General features: G+C 36.0%; 1 long non-coding RNA gene across 1 annotated transcript in view; it reads left to right on the plus strand.

Annotated features, from left to right (window-relative positions):
- Positions 1-19,208: 19,208 nt before the first annotated feature.
- LOC135205940 (uncharacterized) overlaps positions 19,209-21,732 on the plus strand; it is a 613,197-nt gene continuing 610,673 nt past the window's right edge. Inside the window, exon 1 of the long non-coding RNA XR_010312637.1 lies at positions 19,209-19,766. This is a non-coding gene — a long non-coding RNA (uncharacterized LOC135205940). The remainder of the gene's footprint in view (positions 19,767-21,732) is intronic.

Raw genomic sequence — 21,732 nt, forward strand, 5'->3', positions numbered from 1 at the left:
ATTATTATATAATATATATATATATATATATATATATATATACATATATTATATATATATATATATATATATTACGTATATATATGTGTAATAATTGTAGTTATATATATATATTATATCAGTATATATTACGTATATATATATAATATATATATATATATATATATCTATATATATATATATATATGTATATATATATATATATTATATCATATATATATAAACTAGTCTAATATATATAATATATATATTATATTCATATATATTATATATATATATATATATAGTATATATATATATAGTATATATATATATATATAATATACAGGTTCCAGTATAGCTCTCGACTGATTTGTTTGCGGAAGACCGCATATATATATATATCATATATATATATATATATATATATATATATATATATATCTATATATATATATATATATACATACATATATGCGTATCTTCAGAACATGGACAGGCCAGTAGGCAAGTAACTTCTCTATATGGCCATAACAAGCAATATCCTTTACAAACACCGTACTGTTTCAAATTTCAATTTTCTTACTCTATACACGTCACATTCCTGGAGATTTCGTCGATGTCCTAGTCTCCTTACGGTGAGCTAATTTTAGAATGTATTAGTTTTTAGCTTGTTCCTGCCCTGCACGTAAACATTTCTCTGCAAAAGAAAGAAACGGGGTAAAGTTCATTTTCTGATATTTATGCGGTGATTCTTGATGTGATGATATATAATTGCGATTGCATTTAGATATCAATTTCCTCATGAAACGCATAAAAGCCTTAATATTCAAGTGGCGTATTTGTTACTAGACCGAATTCTCACTATCTCAAAAAGATCTATTGGTAATATTAATTTCAGACCATTTGGGGTATCTACTTAAAAGAATCATTTCACGTTCGTGAATGTACATACACACTCTTCATAATATATATATATATATATATATATATATATATATATATATATTATATATATATATATATATATATATACTATATATATATACATATATATATATATAGAATATATGTATATATATATATATATATATATATATATATATATCTATATATATATATATATATATATATGTAGTATGTATATATATATAAAATATCTCCATTCCCGCACGTGAAATAAAACGAAGCAAAAGACTTGAAAGTGTACCAAACGTAAACGTACAAACCAGGTGATGTTTGTATTCCCAGCGTGTTGACACTGTATTCATAAAATAGACCCTGGCTCTTGTTGGCAAGACACCAAACAACACAAATTGTCTCGGTTTTCAACAAATATTCTCCACAGTTGCCCCTACGGTGCGTGAGTGTGTATGGTCTTGTTCAGCGTGGACTGAGGTTTGTCTGAATTTGTAAGTACTAGAAGAGAGAGAGAGAGAGAGTTCAGCGTGGACTGAGGTTTGTCTGAATTTGTAATTACTGAGAGAGAGAGAGAGAGAGAGAGAGAGAGAGTTAGACTGAGAGAGAGAGAGCAGGAGAGACTTTGTTACCATTTACGGATGGAGACAGAGATCTACCTTGTTTTTTCACTATATTAAGAGCAATTGGTGATACATTGGTTTTACCCTATATTGAGAGAGAGAGAGAGAGAAGAGAGATAGATAGAGAAGAGAGAGAGGAGAGAGAACTTTGGTTACCATTTTGTAGTAGAGAGAGATTAATACCTTGGTTCCACTTATTGAAAGAAGAATGGGAGATAGATTGTTTACCATATATTGGAGAGAGAGAGAGAGAGAGAGACTTTGGTTACCATTTACTGGAGAGACAGAGAGATATATCTTGGTTTTCACTTATATTAAGAGCTATTGGGAGATAGATTGGTTACCATATATTGGAGAGAGAGAGAGAGAGAGAGAGAGAGAGAGAGAGAGAGAGAGAGAGAGAGAGACTTTGGTTACCATTTACTGGTGAGACAGATGTACCTTGGTTTTCACTTATTAGACAGATATTCAGAGATACATTGGTTACCATATATTGGAGAGAGAGAGAGAGAGAGAGAGAGAGAGAGAGAGAGAGAGAGAGAAACTAATGCTACGACGATAAATCATCATCATCATCATCATCATAACAGCAGCTATATTTATGACAAGATGATGATAATAGTGACACCACAAGATGTATTAAAACTCTTGCTCCCAAAAAACATAACTAAAAATAAGCTGTAGTGATTAAGCTCTAGGACTTCCATCTTTCACTTTCGATTATATATGTCTCTTATGCCCCGTTTATGAATCGTGCAAACGACATTCTTCCATTTTTACGTATATAGTTGCTGAAGCATTTTAGGTATCAAATAAATTTGGCTGCAGGACTACAGTAATCTTTGAAACCAAATTTTCTTCTAATTAGATGGGTCTACTATTCTTACATTCATAGGTAAGTATGAGAGCAGAATTAGACTCATGTATATGCGATAGGTCTATACCTCTTCAGGAATAATCTCACTGAGAAACTCTGCCCACTTTCGGAAGCTCTTGGACTCCGTAATTATATTACTTTAGCAACAGAATCAACTTAACAGCAAAACGATGGATCTCAGAAAAAACATTCGCTTTCAATCGGACTCCACGTCAACCAGTCGGCTTCATGCTCGATCAACCAACCTCCTGCCGGCTGGCTAGGGGTAGTGACCAGATGGTCCCGCTCTCTTCAAAGCATCCGCCAAAATCGGCTTCACAATTATTTTTTTTCATCGTCAATAAAATAGAATAAAATCTCGGATGAAAGGGAAAAGGCCTCTCTCTCTCTCTATGGATCACAGTGATTGCCTTTACGTAGGCTGCAAGATCATAAAATGCTTTTATATGAATATATATATTTGCCACCATAAACATGGAACCCTTTGCTTTTATTAGAATGGAAGTGCGTTCCTTTATAGATATGAAAGCATTTTTTCTCACCTATTATATTCAGGAATGCCTAGGTTTGTATAAATGGGAATGCTTTGGCTTCTATGGGTTGAAACAGCAGTGATGCTGCTGACACTGATAAAAGAGGACAGCATTTTGCGTTCTTTTTATTTTGCGTTTTAAATGTCGCTTTTATTCTGTATATAACAAAGGGACAATATGGGCTTTACTGTACCTTACACTGGCAGAAATGCAATAATAATAATAATAATAATAATAATAATAATAATAATAATAATAATAATAATAATAATAATAATGTTGATGATGATGATCATTGGACAATATGCAAATATTATTACATTTCCTTGAAAAGGTTTTGTAAATAAATTAAATCCATTATTTCACAAAAGAGATGTAATAAACTCAATTTAAGAGAAACAATTTACTGCTCAGTCAATTTCTTGTATTGTAAAACGAATAGAATATCTTAAAAGTTTATGAAAAGCAAGTATCATCTTTGGAAAATGGGTCAAATTCACACTCAGCCTATGGAAAGCAATGTCTTGAAAACTATATCCTTTATATTAAAGCTGAATATGATATGATAACATATGAAAATAAACATTGCAAGTTTTAATGTCTTACGTTAGAAAACGAACCTACAACGATACCAGGTAACTAAAAAAAAAAACTATGGAATGAAATAGAATTTAGGACAAAGGTCTAGCGCTGGGACCCATGAAGTCATTCAGCGTTGAAAGGGGAATTAAGATTAGAAAGGTTTGAAAGGAGTAACAGGAGTAAAACCTCGCAGATGTACTATATTAGGAAAGGGTGGATAGCAAGATGGAAGAAAGAGTATATGAAATGGAGGTACAGTAAATGGAATGAAAGGGGTCGCAGCTTGGGGCCGAAGGGACACTGCAAAGAATAATAAATAAATAAAGCAAACCTAAAGCAATGTAAGAAAAACCTAAGTCACAAAGTAAAGTAAACATACTAAAGTAGTATGAGTAACAGACTAAAGTAGTATAAGCCTAAAGTTTCGTACAAACTCTGTTATCTGCTCTTCCGTAGTGTCACCAACCCACCTGGGAGTAATCCGGAAAAAATCCGGAAAGGACAGAGACACCTTTCGATCCTCTTCTACAAACAATGAGGAACAACTTCATGATGTTGCAAATACATCCGCAATTAGCTCCGACCAGAAAAATCGTATTGACAAGTGAATTGTGTTCACCTCACAGAGCTATTTTGTGATGGCATTCCCGCCCTGAACAGTGACTAGCCACGGATCAATGTTCAGAGATCAAGTAAACGAAAATTATTATTATTATTATTATTATTATTATTATTATTATTATTATTATTATTATTATTATTATTATTATTATTATTCAGAAGATGAACCCTATTCGTATGGAACAAGCCCTCAGAGGTCAGTTTTTTTTTTTATTTTGGCGTTCGTGGAAGCATATATGTGACATATTCAAAATATGTTGAAGTAAAAATATATAAACCAACAAAAAAATAAAACAATTTCCAGAGTGAAGTATGCAAGTACTGCCTTTGGTCTCTAGAACGACGGAAACATACGATCATCTAGCAGTTATAGACTTATACGCCACACTTTCTAAAAATACGCCAGAGCAATCATTTGTATTTAACTGCTTTCTACAACAGAAAACAGGTAAATACAAATGCATATGGTAGTAGTATGGGCCCACCACTTCTTCAGCTAACCTGATGGCAATCCTAATATCTTGAAGATGTCAACATCATAGTTATAACACAACTCAGCCTAACTCGAGAATGTCATCATGAGTTCTAGTCCTACCCTCAAGATGTCACCAGGAGTACCTGCAGCCTGTGTTACATAAGTAACCACCAGTTAAAAGTTCTGCATTACGCAATATGTCGCACTTGACGTCAGGCAGAGTAATTCTTGGAGTATATTAAGCGTAAATCCAGACAAAACGAGAAATGGATAGATTAACTAAAAGCATTACCAGGTGCATACTCCTACGTCATGACGGTAACTCTAGATAAAAGTAGTAAAATTGCGCGTTACTTCACAAACCTCACGTCAGACTCAAGGGGATTCTTAGTGTACATTGAGTCTTCTACCCCCTTAGGGGGATAATGGTATCAGTGTACCTTATGCGGTGCACTGTAGGCTAATATTGCTGAAGGCTATTTGCAACGTGCCTTCGGCCCCAGCTGCAACCCCTTCCGTTTTTTTTTTATGTACCTTCTTTCATCATCTCTTCCTTCCATCTTAGTTCCACCCTCTCCTAGCAATTGATTCATAGTGCGACTGCGAGGTTTTCCTCCTGTTACACCTTTCAAACCATTTACTGTCAATTCCCGTTGAAGCGTTGAATAACCTTATAGGTCCCAGTGCTTAACCTTTGACCTAAATTCTATATTCAATTCAATCAATTCTAGGCTTATCGCCACCAAACAAGAAACAAAAGACTGTCTTGATTAAATCAAACGAAGAAATTGTTTATTTCAGTATTGATATATTTATATTCATTTGTTTACTTATAATATATATCATGTTTTTTTGTTTTTTTGTTTTTTTGTTACCCAAAGCAAACAAGCTAAAAACCACGGATAATTAGAAAATTATTATGCCAAATCAGCAATGATTTGAAAACGCTTATTCTTTTACTTTATTTACAAACACAAGGACTAAACAATGGGTAATCAAAAAGTCACGAAAACAAAATAATGAGAACAATGGCTATTAAACTAGTTGGAAGCTCCGCCCATTCCTAATATTCTTAGATAAAACAGCATACAGTTGAGATTGAATTCCAATGCAATGTTATTGCTAGATTGTATCTTCGGAGAAGCAACCAGATAAGTGACTGAATCATTTAGTCATACGACTTTTGCCCATTATGGTAAGAGAGAGAGAGAGAGAGAGAGAGAGAGAGAGAGAGAGAGAGAGAGAGAGAGAGAGAATGCTGTTTCAGTTGACAAAGTAGCCACAACGGCCCTGGCTTAGACGCTCACTGTATCACAGTCTTACACAAGCAGTCTTGTCTAAACAAATATTTTCTTTTCATTAACCGTCAAAGAAACAAACGTGCTTTCATGAGAATTCTCTTTGCTATATATAACTTATCATTCTCTTTCAGTTGTCTCAAGGAGAGAGAGAGAGAGAGAGAGAGAGAGAGAGAGAGAGAGAGAGAGAGAGAGAGAGAATATTATCTAATAATCACAAATTATCTAATAAGTGGATTCAACCCAGTGGAAATGAATATTACCTTGACTCCCATTTATTTGAAAAAATATGATGGCATATATTCTCCCCCCCCCCCCTCCTCTCTCTCTCTCTCTCGCTCTCTCATAGTTGCAACCCCCAAAAATCGACCAATACCAAGTACCTAATTTACTGATTTAGCCAATAGGGGCACGCCTATATGTTACTCGGAGATCAGACAAGGGACGGTTTTAATCCGAACACGCTATCACTGTTATACGAAAAAGAGAGAGAGAGAGAGAGAGACTAAAAATAAGTAGCATAACATAAAGTGATTATCAGAACACAAGCAAACATGGCTCTCTCTCTCTCTCTCTCTCTCTCTCTCTCCGTTCAACCCCAGGCTGTAAAATACTTAACTTAGCTCTCCTCGAGATATTTGGTTCTTGCCAGACTTTTCTGCTGAAGTGATATTCAGTATCTAAGCGATGTTGATAATGATGAGTGCTTATCCCTAAGACCTAACACAAAGTCTTCGGTGTACAATGATTTAGTCGTGTACTTTGTTGTTATTTTAGAGAATAATGTGCAGATTAACTGTAACTTGTTAGGATATATGAAAAAAAATAAAAGTAAGAAAACTAGGATTAATTATAACTTTTCCTCCATTCCCAGTAGAAGAACGAATGATTAAAGTTTTAAACTTTGGGAAATAAGTTTTAAGTAATTTTCATCTTCTTAAAAAAAACAAATAGCAAGCTTGTCTTAGATGACAAAAAAAAAAAAAAAAAAAAAACAGCAGACCTATTATGTGGCAATATCTTCTTAGACCGAAGGTTTAAACCTCCCTTCATTATGCTTTCGCAATAAATCACTGGCCATTGCTTACGGCTATAACTTCAGCAAAAGCAAGCCAGTGTTTGAAACGAGCTCTGGCAGCAACAGATGTGTTCAGCGAATCCGAGTGAAAGACTTCGCCTACACGCAAGGCATCATCCTGACCCAGATTTTTATTTTTCCTTTTTTCTCTTACCACTTTCAAAGTTTGGGAAGCGATAAGGTGTGAATGCAACGCTGCTAAATGCGTGTCCTTAAAAGCCTTCCCAAGGGGAAAGATCTAGAAGACTTGTAATTACGCACAACGCATTAAATGGCAGTCTCATCGATAAATAGAGTTTCATCCCAGTCTGCATTTATTGACTCAGCAATGTTGTGTTTACAAGTGACAGCGAGCACAACAACCTGAGGATGTTTTTCGAGTCATGATAATAGTGGAAGAACGTTTTCTGTTATATGATCGGAGGAAAACGCGCTCGTTCATTTCTTACGGCGAGGAGAAAGCTAACGAGATAATTTAGCTGCAGAAAGCATAACAAAGGCAACCTCATCTACCAACAGCTACTAATCCTATCCTCGAGTCCTCAACTCGACAAACTCCATAACAAAGACCAACCTCGGGTGTCATCTCAATAACAAATTGCGCGCACTCTCTCTTTCTCTCGCTCTCTCTCTCTCTGTTCCTCCCTCCATCCCTCCCTTGTTCTTTAAAGCCGTTCTTTCTGAAATATCTTTGTGAGATGTCTCTTTCCTTATCACAGTGATCCTGTTCACTCTTGGATTATCATTATTGGGCACGTGAGAGACCTTACCAGAGAGATAATTAGTAGGTTGGGGAGGCAGCCCGCTCCTTTTCAGCGCCCAGACAAGTTGGCGCCAAGACCCACAGTGCTGATGCCAACCAGCCGGGTCATGATTTTTCTCGAGTGCTGTCCGCCTAGCTGTTACCATGGGCTCATTGTTTATGCGTGGGGTTAATTAAATGCATTTATTTAACTGAACAAGACCGAAAGAGAATCAGAAAACTATAGCAGGCATCCACATCTACATGCTAAGTTCCAAGATTGCATATCAGCGGAACAATTGACTTCACTTCAGCAGGACGTGGCAGTTAGCATTCAGCCACCCAGCCAGAACACTTTTATTCATCTCTGAAAACTTGGACCAAGAAAGGGCAATGTTGTATCGGGTGAAACCCAGCCCCCTGGTCTTATGAGGCAAAGAGAAAATAGTGTAGAGAGAGAGAGAGAGAGTTCTTGCAATAAAACGCATCCAAATAGGAATGCTTAAGCAGTTGCAAATGTGGACAAGGAATCATGGGACTATCTCAACGTGTGTGGTGTTGTTCCTTTCGCCCATTTCCATACGCTGGGATCAGTACCAGTTTTATTTTACGAAATTTGACCGTGATACCAAATATAAGCACAAAGAATCGGTGTTACAAGAAGGCGAGGTTTAGCAAGCGAGCAACGAACACAACACACACACACACACACACAACACAACACACACACACACACACACACACACAACACACATATATATATATATATTATATATATATATATATATATATATTATATATCATGATGACTGCAATAGGAAATTGAAACATAATTGGATACCATTCAGCATTTGAATACAACAATTACAATATATGCTTCTAACTAGTTTATAAAGATTACATAATTCCAACATCAGCGAATGTGGATAAAATTGAAGACTTGTAGTGGGGAGAAAAAAATGTTCTAAAATTGAACTTGATATAATCCATCACGAAGAGTTCGATTGTCAGAAAGCAAGGTGTGAAAAAAACGAATGAATGGTGGTCCAAAAATATAAAACGATGAATAAAAATTCATTTCAAGTAACTTAACGAGTTTTTTTATTTAAAAATATACATTTTAAAGTTCATTTTATAATTCAATGCACATACAATATATGTAATTTATGTACAGAATCAACAAATATATAGTTATATTTTTTATAGATCAATATACTTAAATTTACTATCATATGCATACATATATCCATACCCTTACACTGTATATACAGTGTATATATATATATATATATATATACTATATATATATATATATATATAACTGCTTATTTTTCTTTTATTTATATATTTCCTCAATAAGGCAACTCCCCAGCTTCAGAGGATAAAAAATGTCAATCAATGCCACATCTATCCGTACCGTACCAGAAAATAAAATCAGACTAACCAATGATTACGCTGGTTAGGGTCTCTTTATCGACAGATACAAAACCGTATTAAACCTATTCAATCCATTTTTCATTTTTTCTTCTAGTTTTTCCATTGCTGTTCGTAAAGTTATTTAGACCATTTAGACCTAATTGATCTGTTTTACTTTTTTCTTCAAGTTTTTCCCTTTCTGTATTTAAACCGATGTAGCCCTATTAGACCTATGCGATCCGTTTTTAATTTTTTCAAGTTCCCCCCCCCCTCACTTCTGTTTGTAAACTGATTTAGTATATTAGACCTACCCGATCCAGTTAGATATTTATTCTTTGTTTTTCCTTTTTGTTTATAAACTGATTCAGATCCAATAGACCTATCGATCCCATTTCTTCTTCAAGTTTTTTTTTTCTGTTTGCAAACCCATTTAACCTATTAGACCTATTTTATCTATTTTCTTTTTTTCTTCAATTTTTGTTCCTCTTGTGGGGCTGTTGCTTCCACTTTCCCCTTGGAGGACTACATCACACGAGGTAAGAAAGTCTGGGTCTCGCTACTTTCTCCTGAAAGTGGCAGCTGCATTGCCACTGGTAAGGTTTCATCTGGAAGCTGATTGCCTCATGCCTACCTGTGTTCAAGATAACTTTGCTTAATCGTGCCTGATTCTCGCGCTGATGCTTCATGCGTTATCTTAGGCATACACAGGAATTTATCACTGAGAAATGCTTGGCGTTAGAATTACTCCAATAATTCTAATTTTCCCCCCCGTTTTTTAAACTAAAATTGATGATAATCGCTTTCTTTGCTTGTGGGAATGTGTCGTTTAAAAATGCTTGCCGTTAAAGTTCATCAAACAATTCTCTGAATCTTTTTTAAAGAAAAATATTCAAGATAACCGCTATCAATTACATTATCTAATGCGTCCAGGATTTTATCAATGAGGAAATCTTTTACCCTGAAACTGTTCTGTTTACTCATTGTCATAGACAACGCAGTTTAAAAAGGTTTCAGTGGCATTCACGTCGTAACAGCTAAGGAAGGCGACAAGAAAACTGAAAACAATCGTCTTAAGGAAATGCCTAAGTTACTCCGTCATCCATAAGCAACAGCTTTGTTTTTATACCGCAAGCAATAAACGAAACTGAAGCTTTGTTTACAACTACGCGAGAAGTAGCGATAAAATCTACGGCGTTCCCTTGCAAAAGCCGGTTTGTTTATTTAGCGCGGTTAAGAAGAGAATGTTCTGGCACAAAAATATTTGCCGTATGTGTACAAACATATCCTCATTTATATACAACGGTCATGTATAACATCTGCATGTAGCACATAGACGGTAAATTTCATGTTTAAACATGCAAAACAAGAATTGTGTGAGCATATAAATACTGTGCAAGTATACATGTGTACACACTCGCGCATATATATATATATACACACACACAGAGAGAGAGAGAGAGAGAGAACGAACCCACAGTATGACCTTGACGGAGCATGAGCACATGACGTAAACAATTGTTTGTTTTAGCCAGCACTGACCATCAACAGCATTATTGACAAGGGCAGGGCGTGTTATGTTTACCCGTACTTGATGTGTGTCACTCGGTGAACTATGGAAAAGCCACCGTGGATACAATGACAGGGATTCTGTTTTGTTTTTATGTCTTCTAAATTAGTGAGTTGGTTTTTAACTTGACGGAACGAGGAGGGATGGAGGAACATTAGTTATCTGTGGTAGTCTTTGTCCTCGAGGAACGAGATTTACTATGAAATTCGAGATGTAGCTTCTTTTGCGTATACTCTGATGAAGCCGAGTATAAGTTGCATAAAGAATTTTAAAGATAATTATGCATACAAGCCTCCATTTATGCACCGGAGAGGAGAGCGACTCCCGTAGCCTCCGTTGTGTGTGTGTGTGTTCGCGGCGCAGACGAGGGATCATGACACCCCATCCGGCTGCCAAGTCCTCATGTACCCTGGGCAGACCGGTTTTCCTTAATTGGCTCGGTTGTGTAACGGTTTCGTTCCTTCCTCCGTCAATCAGATTATTTTTATTGAGTATAAACTACTGGGATGTCGAATCTACTGCCTTTTTCAAGCCCAGACCCGAAGAAAACAAGAAACTGGATAATGAAAGAGGAGGGTGGAGGCTCCACAGTGAGGCGATAGGCCTACCTCCTGTAGGGAAAAAGGTCGTCCGTCTGGATATGACTGATTTTCAAAGAGTAAGAGCTTACCTGCCCGGTATTATTTCCCTTTTGTTTTAATCAATTCCTGTAACTTTCCCTATCGAGAAGTGTTAAGCTTAAAAGACAGGTTCCACTTTCTGTCTCTTCTATTTCACTTTCTGCAGTAATGAGCAGTTTCCTACACAGGGGAGCAGTTCCCAACAAAGCGGATGGCTAAAAAAAATAAATAAATAAATAAATAAAAAATAAATAAAAATTACATTTATGTATTTCCCATAACTCTTGAAACTAGAATTGTTTACCTCATGTATAACATCTACTCCTAAATACCCATATTGATTTAACAACTTTCATTCTTCTACCTTCCATATTATTTAACACTGGTCTCTTTCCTGACAAATGTTGACTAATCATGACATTGCTCTTGTTGCTGTTCACCTTCAGCTTCTATTCTTACAAATATTTTCAAACTCCTCCACCAGGTTCTCTCCAGTGTAAGCATCCAACACTTGATTATGTATTATCTGCAAAGACCAATAATTCTCGGTTCAAGGTTCCCTTTCCTATCCTACAAATGTACACCCACGGCCCCTTAATCTCACTGACTTTCTATTAGTTCATAAATAAAAAATATAAGGAACGCCCAAGGAGGCATAACTCGCCCATGTTTCCTGTCCATTTTTGCACCAAACTAGTCACTCTCCCACTTAATAAATATTTCTATAATATTCTTCACTCAAACCATAACAGTAAAGCCCCCTTTGACATGCTCGTGTTTCTTATGAAAACTTCTACACCATACATCCAAATGGCTTAGCCTACTAGGTAATGAATAGGCATTTGTTCTAAGATATTTCTAATGCAAAGGCCGATGGGATGGGCAATCTAATTGCCTCGCCTCATCTAGCCTGATTCAATAGAGGCGCATTGGAACTTATTAAAATCTGCCTAAAGGTGCTCTGACGCTTAGGGGATCAAACTTGGAACCTCAATTATTTTATTACGCAATTCGTTACTGTAAGTAAGTACCGGATATAGTTGCACAGGTCATTATCCAACCTCAATAAGTAATACAAAGTATTTTATCGAGAAAAAATACTAATTAATTCTGTAAACCAGCAAAATCAGATTCCCAAAACACTTAATAGAACGAAACAGTTTTATTCCACGGAATTAAATTAGCTTTGGCAATTAACTTCGGAAAAAACACGGAGTTATTATATATATTCTTAATAATTCATCCTATTCAGAAAATGCTACGAACGCGCTGTAATTTTAGGTAATTCCAGGAATGGTAGCTTATTTTGCCCAAGTTATTTTTATTGAGTTTTTCATTTAGATTCATATATTTAGCACCGTTCTCTTCACACGCAACAATTTTTGGAAATTCGCTTTAACCGATCGGCCTCATTAACTAGTATAATTGACTGTCTTTTTTGTTTTTATTTGCTGATGACATATTGTGGGATTAAGGAGAATTCGAAGTTTTATTATGACGTTGTTTTCTTTTCATTCGCATGCATATGATTATCTGCATAATTATTATTATTAACACGTAACTTTTATCTACATTTTGCAATACATATGGTCGTGAGTATTTGTAACAGACACAAAAGTGGAGAGGTCATTTTGGTTATTCTAGATCTAGTAAAAATAAAATAACAACGTAGATGATAAAAAGGGCAACAAGAAAGGATGTTAACTTTTATGTTGAAGGAAGGAGGCACTACCTAGAGCAGGGGTTCTCAAACTTTTTAACTTCTCGACCCCCTTATGAAGTTTCAGATTTTCTATCGACCCCCTAGACTAGCATTTAACATTTAAAAAAAATGCCAGAATCAATTGGAGTAGTATTAGTTTAGTACTTGACATTCAGTATGATAAAAAAAAAGTAACTCCTAGTAAGAAAATATGTTTGGAACTTTAGATGTACGAGTGTATGTAACTTAATTCTCCGACACGTTAGTTATTCATCGACCCCCTTTTGGCTCCTTGACTCAGTTATTCATCGACCCCTTTTGACCTCCTGATTCAGTTATTCATCGACCCCCTGATTCAGTTATTCATCGACCCCCTTTTTGACCCTCTGACTATTCATAGACCCCTTGGATGATCCTATTGACCCCTGGGGGTCGATATCGACTACTTTGAGAACCCCTGAGTCCTAGGGTATGTTATCAGTAGACTAAGGGTATCGCCTCCTGAGGTTTGTTCAGGAATATTGACCCTTTCGCACAGCTATGTATTATGGAAGATGAAACTCCTCATTATGTTAACTATCAATGTGATTCTGCAAAACTACAATTAAACTTTTCCATATTAAGGAAAGAGAGGGAAAAACGTAAGAAAGTTTATATTATCGTATATCTGCAGTTCGGAAATGGACATCTATGGTTCCGGCTATCTTGGGCACAGAAATAAGAACGCTTAGACCAACCACATCAGATGTTCCTGATTGATATTTTTTTAATGAAAGAGTGCAATATTCATAAATTCTAAATTTAAGACAGATTTGTTATTCCTATTTCAATATCCATAATCTCAACTTCAAGGGAGACCAGCTAATACAGGGCCTTCCAAGTTGTTTAATCTGAGGGCCACTCTTTAAAAAATAAAAGACATGCGGGCCACCTGAGTGTATGTATGTATTCGTGTGTGTGTTTATGTATATAAGATTGCGTGTATATATATATATATATATATATATATATATATATATATATATATATATATACATATTACTTAGAAATTATCAATTTGAAAATGACAAGGACTTATTTCAGAGGAATTCAAAGAAATATATTTTAAAGAGGACAGACAAGAGTTTAAACCAAACAAAGGTGAATTTAGTGGGAATGCTGATAATAGCTTGAATTTATTATTTTAAAAAATTCAGAGGGAAAATCAGTGAGAGCACATCTTAATTAGGACTCAAGATTTACGTCACTAATTGAGGATCGTAATGTTGACTTTAATAACTTCATGAATGAAAATGTGCTCTCACAGAGCCAAGTTGAACCAAACATTGACAATAGTGTTGACATAATCAGAAATGTGTGGATAATCATGTGAGCAGGAAATTTGTGTCCAAAAATCTAATTTCATATCTTGGTGGGCATAATTAGTTTTCATTTCAATTAATTCTTCTTGAAACATAGGTACATTGATTTTGCATACAGCTGACAATTTACACACATCTCTATGACTGTAACTAAATGGTGAATGTAAAAATCTAAAGCAAAATTCATACTGATCAAAGTCAGCAAACCTATTGTTAAACTGAATTCTAACTTCTGAATAACCATGCAATTCAGCAAAATCAATAACTTCATCAGTCTCAAGACGCTTTAATGTTGGAAAGTGATTTAAATCCCTCTTTTGTATTTGCTCAATCCACATATCCAGTTTTGACCTAAATATTTGTATTTCTCCTAACAAATCTGCTATCATTTTTGCCTTACCTTGCAACTTGAGATTCAATGAGTTTATGTGGCTTGTTAAATCTGTGAGAAAATATAATCGTGTGAGTACATTACCACGACTCAGCCTTCTTACAGCATTAAAGTAAACTAAATCTCCATATTCTGTTTCAATTTGTTCTAAATATCCTGTAAATTGCCGATGATTGAATGCACGAGTACGGAGAAAATTCCAAATTTTGATAACCTCTTGCATTACTTGATGTAATTCACCTGACTTACACACTTCACAACAAACTTTCTTGGTGAATGATACAACGAAAGGTAGGTACATCAATGTCCTCATTTGCCTTGAACAAAGCACAAAACCCTTCTTGTTTTACTTTTATTGAGGGTGCCCCATCTGTGGCAATTGAACTCAATTTTTCCTTGTTCAATTCAAACTTTGTACATTCTTTTTTAACAGCCTCAAGAATATCACAGTCACGAGTGCGGTCTTTCAGTAAAGTTAAAGCTAATAGTTCTTCTCTGACAACAAATTCATCAATTATGTATCTTATCCAGATGCAAAGTTGTGCTATGTCTCTCATGTCTGTTGATTCATCGAGTGCTGGGCCAAATGCCAAGCAAGAGTTCAAGTTTGTTTTGTTTTGCTTGTATGTTTGTGTGGTGTTTTTACGTTGCATGGAACCAGTGGTTATTCAGCAACGGGACCAACGGCTTTACATGACTTCCGAACCACGTCGAGAGTGAACTTCTATCACCAGAAACACACATCTCTCACTCCTCACTGGAATGGCCGAGAATCGAACCCGCGACCACCGAGGTGGGACGCAAACACCATACCAACCACGCCACTGAGGTGCTTTCAAGTCTGTTTTAAGTTGTTGTTTTATGTTTTCAGACAAATTTACAATTCTTCTAGCTGCCGTTTGTCTGCTCAGCGGCATCATCATTATTCTTTGGGTCAACTTTTGCTTTTCTTTTTCATTAAAATCGAAAGCAAGCAATTCAGCCACGCTAACGAGGACTTCTTTAACCATTTCTACATCACTAAAACAGTTCTTTCGTCTTGTAGTGATCCATGCACATTTAAGAGTGGCAATTTGAATAATTTCATCTTCACTCAAAAACTTCCAGAGATCATCTCTTTGTATATTTATATAAACTTTTAAGTTTTCCAATTCATGTTTTCTCTTCTCAGAATTAAGGGGATATTTATCTTTATGTGCACTGTGAATGGTATCATAATGTCTTTTGATATTATATCTCTTCCCTACAGTAAGAATTTGTTGTACAGTAAACAAAAAGGGTTTACCTTCCTTATCAACTACTAAAAACCCTTGTTCCAATTCAGGATTTATTTTCCGTTTCACTTCTTTCTCGACCTTTTTCTTTTTTTTCTGTTGGGGCATTGCTACTGCTTGGACCTGCCTCCGAATCATTTGATGAATCTTTGGGGTTTCTACCTATCCATTTATTCATATTCTTTCCCCCACAAAAAACTTCGTATATCAGTGTAAGAAACCAGTATTACCCCCCTCTCTCTCTCTAATTATCTTGCTTGTATGGTGTTTTTACGTTGCATGGAACCAGTGGTTATTCAGCAACGGGACCAACGGCTTAACGTGACTTCCGAACCACGTCGAGAGTGAACTTCCATCACCAGAAATACACATCTCTCACTCCTCAATGGAATGGCCGAGAATCAAACTCGCGACCACCGAGGTGGGACGCCAACACCATACTAACCACGCCACTGAGGCGCTATTTATCCATTTATCCATATTCTTTCCCGAAGAAAAAAATATTCGTATATCAGTGCAACAAACCAGTATCATCTCTCTCTCTCTCTCTCTCTCTCTCTCTCTCTCTCTCTCTAATTATCCATTTATCCATATTCTTTCCTGAAGAAAAAAATATTCGTATATCAATGCAACAAACCAGTATCATCTCTCTCTCTCTCTCTCTCTCTCTCTCTCTAATAAATTTCTTCATTTACAAGGATAATGTTTGTTTCTAAAAATTATGCTAAGAGTGCCTATTCATTCAATATATAAAGTTCCAGACTTACGAAATCACAACTATTTATCTCCCCTCAATAAAAGAGTACTGTTAAAAAAGAAAATGGATAAACGAGTGAGAAGGAAGAAAAATTAAACACTTGTATTTTGAAAGAAATCAATGATACAGTATATTATTAATTGTTGTAAGTATAAAGAGATTTTTGAGCATTTTATATAAAAAGTTAATTGAAAATCATTGTTTGCCAAATTCCATTCAGATAATTCATTAATCGAGCTAAATATGGATATTTGCATGTTCATCTCAGTGCCCTAAGCATGAAAAAATAAGAATTCCAATATGTTCACCCCTTCAACAGAGGGAGGATTATAATACTTATAATGCCATTAACAACGGCGATGTCATTGTACAATTTCAAAATGTCTGCGATAGCAACAACCCTTAACATTATTGCCATTCGATTTGTCAAATGGAAAACAGGAAACACGAAATGTTGTGAGATGATATATCAGATAAACATTTCACAAAGGAAAATCCAATTTTCAACATAACACTATGAAGGAATTTTAGACTTTTTTTTTTTAATTTATCTGATGTAGTTACAGGGATTAATGAATAAAAAAATGTGCAATAGCCATCAGTAATAAGCAACATACAGCTTTCTGTTAATTCATTCATTGCTTCATCATATCTTCACAATTGTCCATCAAGTAAAAAGAAAATAAAGTACATGGCCAATCTCCTATTTTGGTAAATTTAGTGAACCTGAGTAAGTTAAAGGTTATCTATATTAGAACTTAATTCTAATCCTTTTCTAGCTGAAGCTGCGCGCTAAATTTGATCTATTTCAATTCGTTACGAGGTTCTATGACATAAACGTAGTGATACCACGGGAAGAGCTGCTGATCGCAGCTAAGAAGAACGGAAATAAAGCTAAAAGCTGGCCAATTACAAAATCTTAAAAATCAATGGTAGAACTTACTTAGAATCAAAATGCAGAAGTGACGAAAAATTGCTGTATATATTTAATGATTACTGAATACGCAGGTCAATGCGTAGGCACAGTCAAAATGATTCTGAAGGGATAGGGATTAAGGAAGTCGTCTGTTAAGGAAGTCGTCTGAAGCAAAAAAAAAAAAAAAATAAAAATAAAAATAAAAAAAATAAAAAAAGTAAAAATAAAATAAATAAAATAATGAATGAATAAATCTCGTATGATACGTGAATAGAAAAGGTATCAGTCCTTGTACGGGTCATGCAATACACTTAAATCTACACAACAAATCTACCTCGCTGCTAGAATAACCCTCCTCCTCCTCCTCACTTGCATATATTGTGGCATTGTAGTTTTCGTTTTTTATTTTATCTGATATACTCTTTACATTCGCATTAGCGTTCACATTCCCAGACACTTCAGTGACACATTGGTATAAAGACCTGCATACATCCTTTGTACATAAGATCATTCTAATTCCGATGGGAAAAAAAGAAGAGAAGGAAACTATGGTCTTGGCACTCTGTTTCGAATGAAATAGGGATAACTACAGAATAAGAATGTTAAAACTAGGTTAAAACGGAGCTCAGTTACTAGTACAGCATTCTATATGATGAGCTTTGTTATTTTAAATAAATCATCGTTTGAAAATATGATGTAACACACAACAGACGCCAGTGAATCTTTTCTTTGTAGTTGTTTATTTTGCAAAGCATATTTCTTTTATTCAGGATAAGAGGTAAATATAATTTTCATGATATAAAAAAGAGAAATATACTTTTACTTATTTTTCTCTCGCGGGACACTTTCAAAATCAAACGGGCCACATCGCCGAAGGTGAACTGAGCAGTGAGCACTAGGCCTACTCATTAGCGAATTAGAATTTTGGTTCCCATAACACACACAAACCAGATGGAAGCGAAGGAGAGTGAAAAAAGTGAAAGAGAAAGGAAGCAGGAGGAGAATCCCAAAGTTTGGCAGTCGAGGAGACGAAACTGTCATCGAGCTTTTGCAATCCGATGACTGTTAACTTCTATTTTATTTGCAAATAACGTATTTTTAGAGCCGCTACTTTAGTTATAACCACATCGCTGCGTAACAACATTCAAAATAATTGTTATTACTGATTAAAAACATCTGTAGGTAAAGTGAAGGAAAAACTTGATTTTGATGTTAAATAGTGCTGTCATAAGGTTAAAGTTAAGTGAGAAAAATTGCATTATATTAGTAAATATAAAAGCCAAAGTTACATTATCACAAATAAAAAAATACACACACACATATATATATACATACATCACATACATTCATACATACAATACACACATATATTATAATCAATAATGGTAATGGGATTTCCCATCTTTTTCTAACAGCTGATCAGAGGTACTAGACTTCAGTCGGTCTGTTGGGGGTAGGTCTGAGCCCGAAGTAGAGTAACGGGGTAGTCAGTCAGTCAGTGGCACAGAGTGAATTGCGTTCTTAAGTACTCCTGGGTGATATACACAAAAACTACGAAAGAGTACATTATTCAAGAATCAGTTTGAAAAATGGTCATCAATCCCCACGTGGCAATTCGGCGCACCTTCGTCAGATATCTACACAGCGTAGTCAGCAGGTCACAGTCACACAATTAGCACCCTGGTGCAAACGGCCTTCGGGAAGTGAAAACGTTTGTTTCAGCGGTTCTAAATTTTCTAATCATTCGGCTTGGGTGTTTCGTCAACGGCAGAAGAACTCTCCCGTCGCTCTGCTGTCGCGGTATATAGTTTATTTAAGAAAGTGTTCGCAGTGAGTTTGCCTTTAAAACATTCTAATAACTGTGTCATTCGGCGTTGGTGTTTCGTCAACGGCAGGAGAATTCTCCCGTCGCGGTATATAGTTTACTTATAAAAGTGTCCGCAGTGCGTTTGCATTTAAAACATTCTCATAACTGTGTCGTATTATCATGTATACTGCACCTGCCTTCTCCAAGTGATTCAGACATGGCCGGTCATGTGAGTATTGTCCTTACGATGTTAGTTAATAGTCAGTATCAACCAATATTTTTTTGTGACGGAGGCTGGTTTAGAGACCTAATGTGTGCGCGTTTTGGTAATCCCGCTTTTTAATGATTAACATTTTACTCTAAAAATGTATTAAGATGGACTAACCTAACCTAGATAAGCAGTGATAACGTCCGGTCCGAACTCCAATTCCACATGAGGGCTAGGCAGTAGTACTAACCCCTGGGGCGTCAAATGTGATTCACCGTGTTCAGTAATGTTAGCTCTTTGGGGGTCAAATTATTTAGCCTTGTTTAGTACTAACCCTTGGGGTATCAAACGTGTTTCGCCGTGTCTAGTACTAACCCTTGGGGTGTCAAACGTATTTCGCCGTTTTTACACTATCCCCTGGGTTGTCAAATATGTTTCGCCGTGTTTAATACAACTCGTTTCTTGAGGGTCAACTTATTTAGCCGTGTTTAGTACTAACCCTTGGGGTGTCAAACGTATTTCGCCGTGTTTAGTACTAGGCCCTGGGGTGTCAAATGTATTTCGCCGTGTTTAGTACTAGGCCCTGGGGTGTCAAATGTATTTTGCCGTGTTTATTACTAGCCCCTGGGGTGTCAAATGTACTTTGCCGTGTTTAGTACTAGCTTCTGGGGGTCAAATGTATTTTGCTGTGTTTAGTACTAGCTCCTGGGGGCGGGAGGGTGTCAAATGTATTTCACCGTGTTTAGTACTAGCCCCTGGGGGACAAATGTATTTCGCCGTGTTTAGTATCAGCTCCTGGGGGTCAAATGTATTTCGCCGTGGTTAGTACTAGCCCCTGGAGGGTCATATGTACTTTGCCCTGTTTAGTACTAACCCCTTGGAGATCAAATGCACTTTAGAGACTTGATAAGAATCTTTAATTATTTACATATATTTTATTTTATGTGATAAATTCAAGTATGCAAGAATCATGTGTAAAGAATGTTTATTTTTCGTGTGAAGATTCGAAGGAAATAATACAAAATCGAGTAGGGATGTTCACACCAGAAACGAACATCATCTGTACTGTTTTTTTCCATCTGTCCATCCACCTGTGGTGTTTGCGCATGGTAACAGCGTCCCGGGCTTTAAATAATGTCTTATTTCGAATACTAACGGTGTAATTCGCATACAGTAAATTATTAAAACACTTTTCAGTTGCAAATGTACACCCAGATATCCTTTTATTTACCTAAAACTTACACAAAGCGTAACTATTTAAAGCCCGGGACGCAGTTTTACCATGCGCGACCACCACAGGCAGATGGACAGATGAAAAAAAAAAAAAGAGTATATGTCACTTGTCACTAAAAACTGCTAAACTTCAGGCAACATCCCAACGTATTGATTTGGGGGGTGGGGGCGCGGTATTAGGCCTACTGGTAAGTTTAGCTTTAACCATGATGTTTATGTTCTTATTAATATTAATGCAAGTTTTGTTATCTTCAGGTACTGCTGATTCATAAGTTTTAGGATATATGATGAGCTGCTAATTCATTTCCCCATGATGTTTTATTTTGAGTTAGTCTCTCAAGTTCGAAATATACTTATAGTAGATTCACATCAATGGTGCATTTGATGTCTAGGCCAGTCCCTTACGGCGCTCCAGATTGGCTGGTGATAAGCCAATCACAGGGCTGGAAGCTCTTAGTCTCTCTCGAGAGTTCACATGGGTAGAGTCTATGTTCCATCTCTCCTGAGAGATACGTCTTTCAAAAGTATCCCTCAGGAGAGGTGGAAGATACATCCTGCCTATGTGAACTCTCTCGAGAGACTGAGAGTTTCCAGCCCTGTGTTTGGCTTATCAATAGCCAATCAGGAGCGTCGTAAGGGAATGGCCTAGACATCAAATGCACTGTTGATGTGAATTTACTATTAACCCATCTTGTACTGACTTGGAAAAAAATTGAAGTATAATAGGCTTATTTGTTATGATAATTAGGTTACT

The sequence above is a fragment of the Macrobrachium nipponense genome, chromosome 29 (genome assembly GCF_015104395.2).
Source record: "Macrobrachium nipponense isolate FS-2020 chromosome 29, ASM1510439v2, whole genome shotgun sequence".
NCBI lineage: Eukaryota > Metazoa > Arthropoda > Malacostraca > Decapoda > Palaemonidae > Macrobrachium > Macrobrachium nipponense.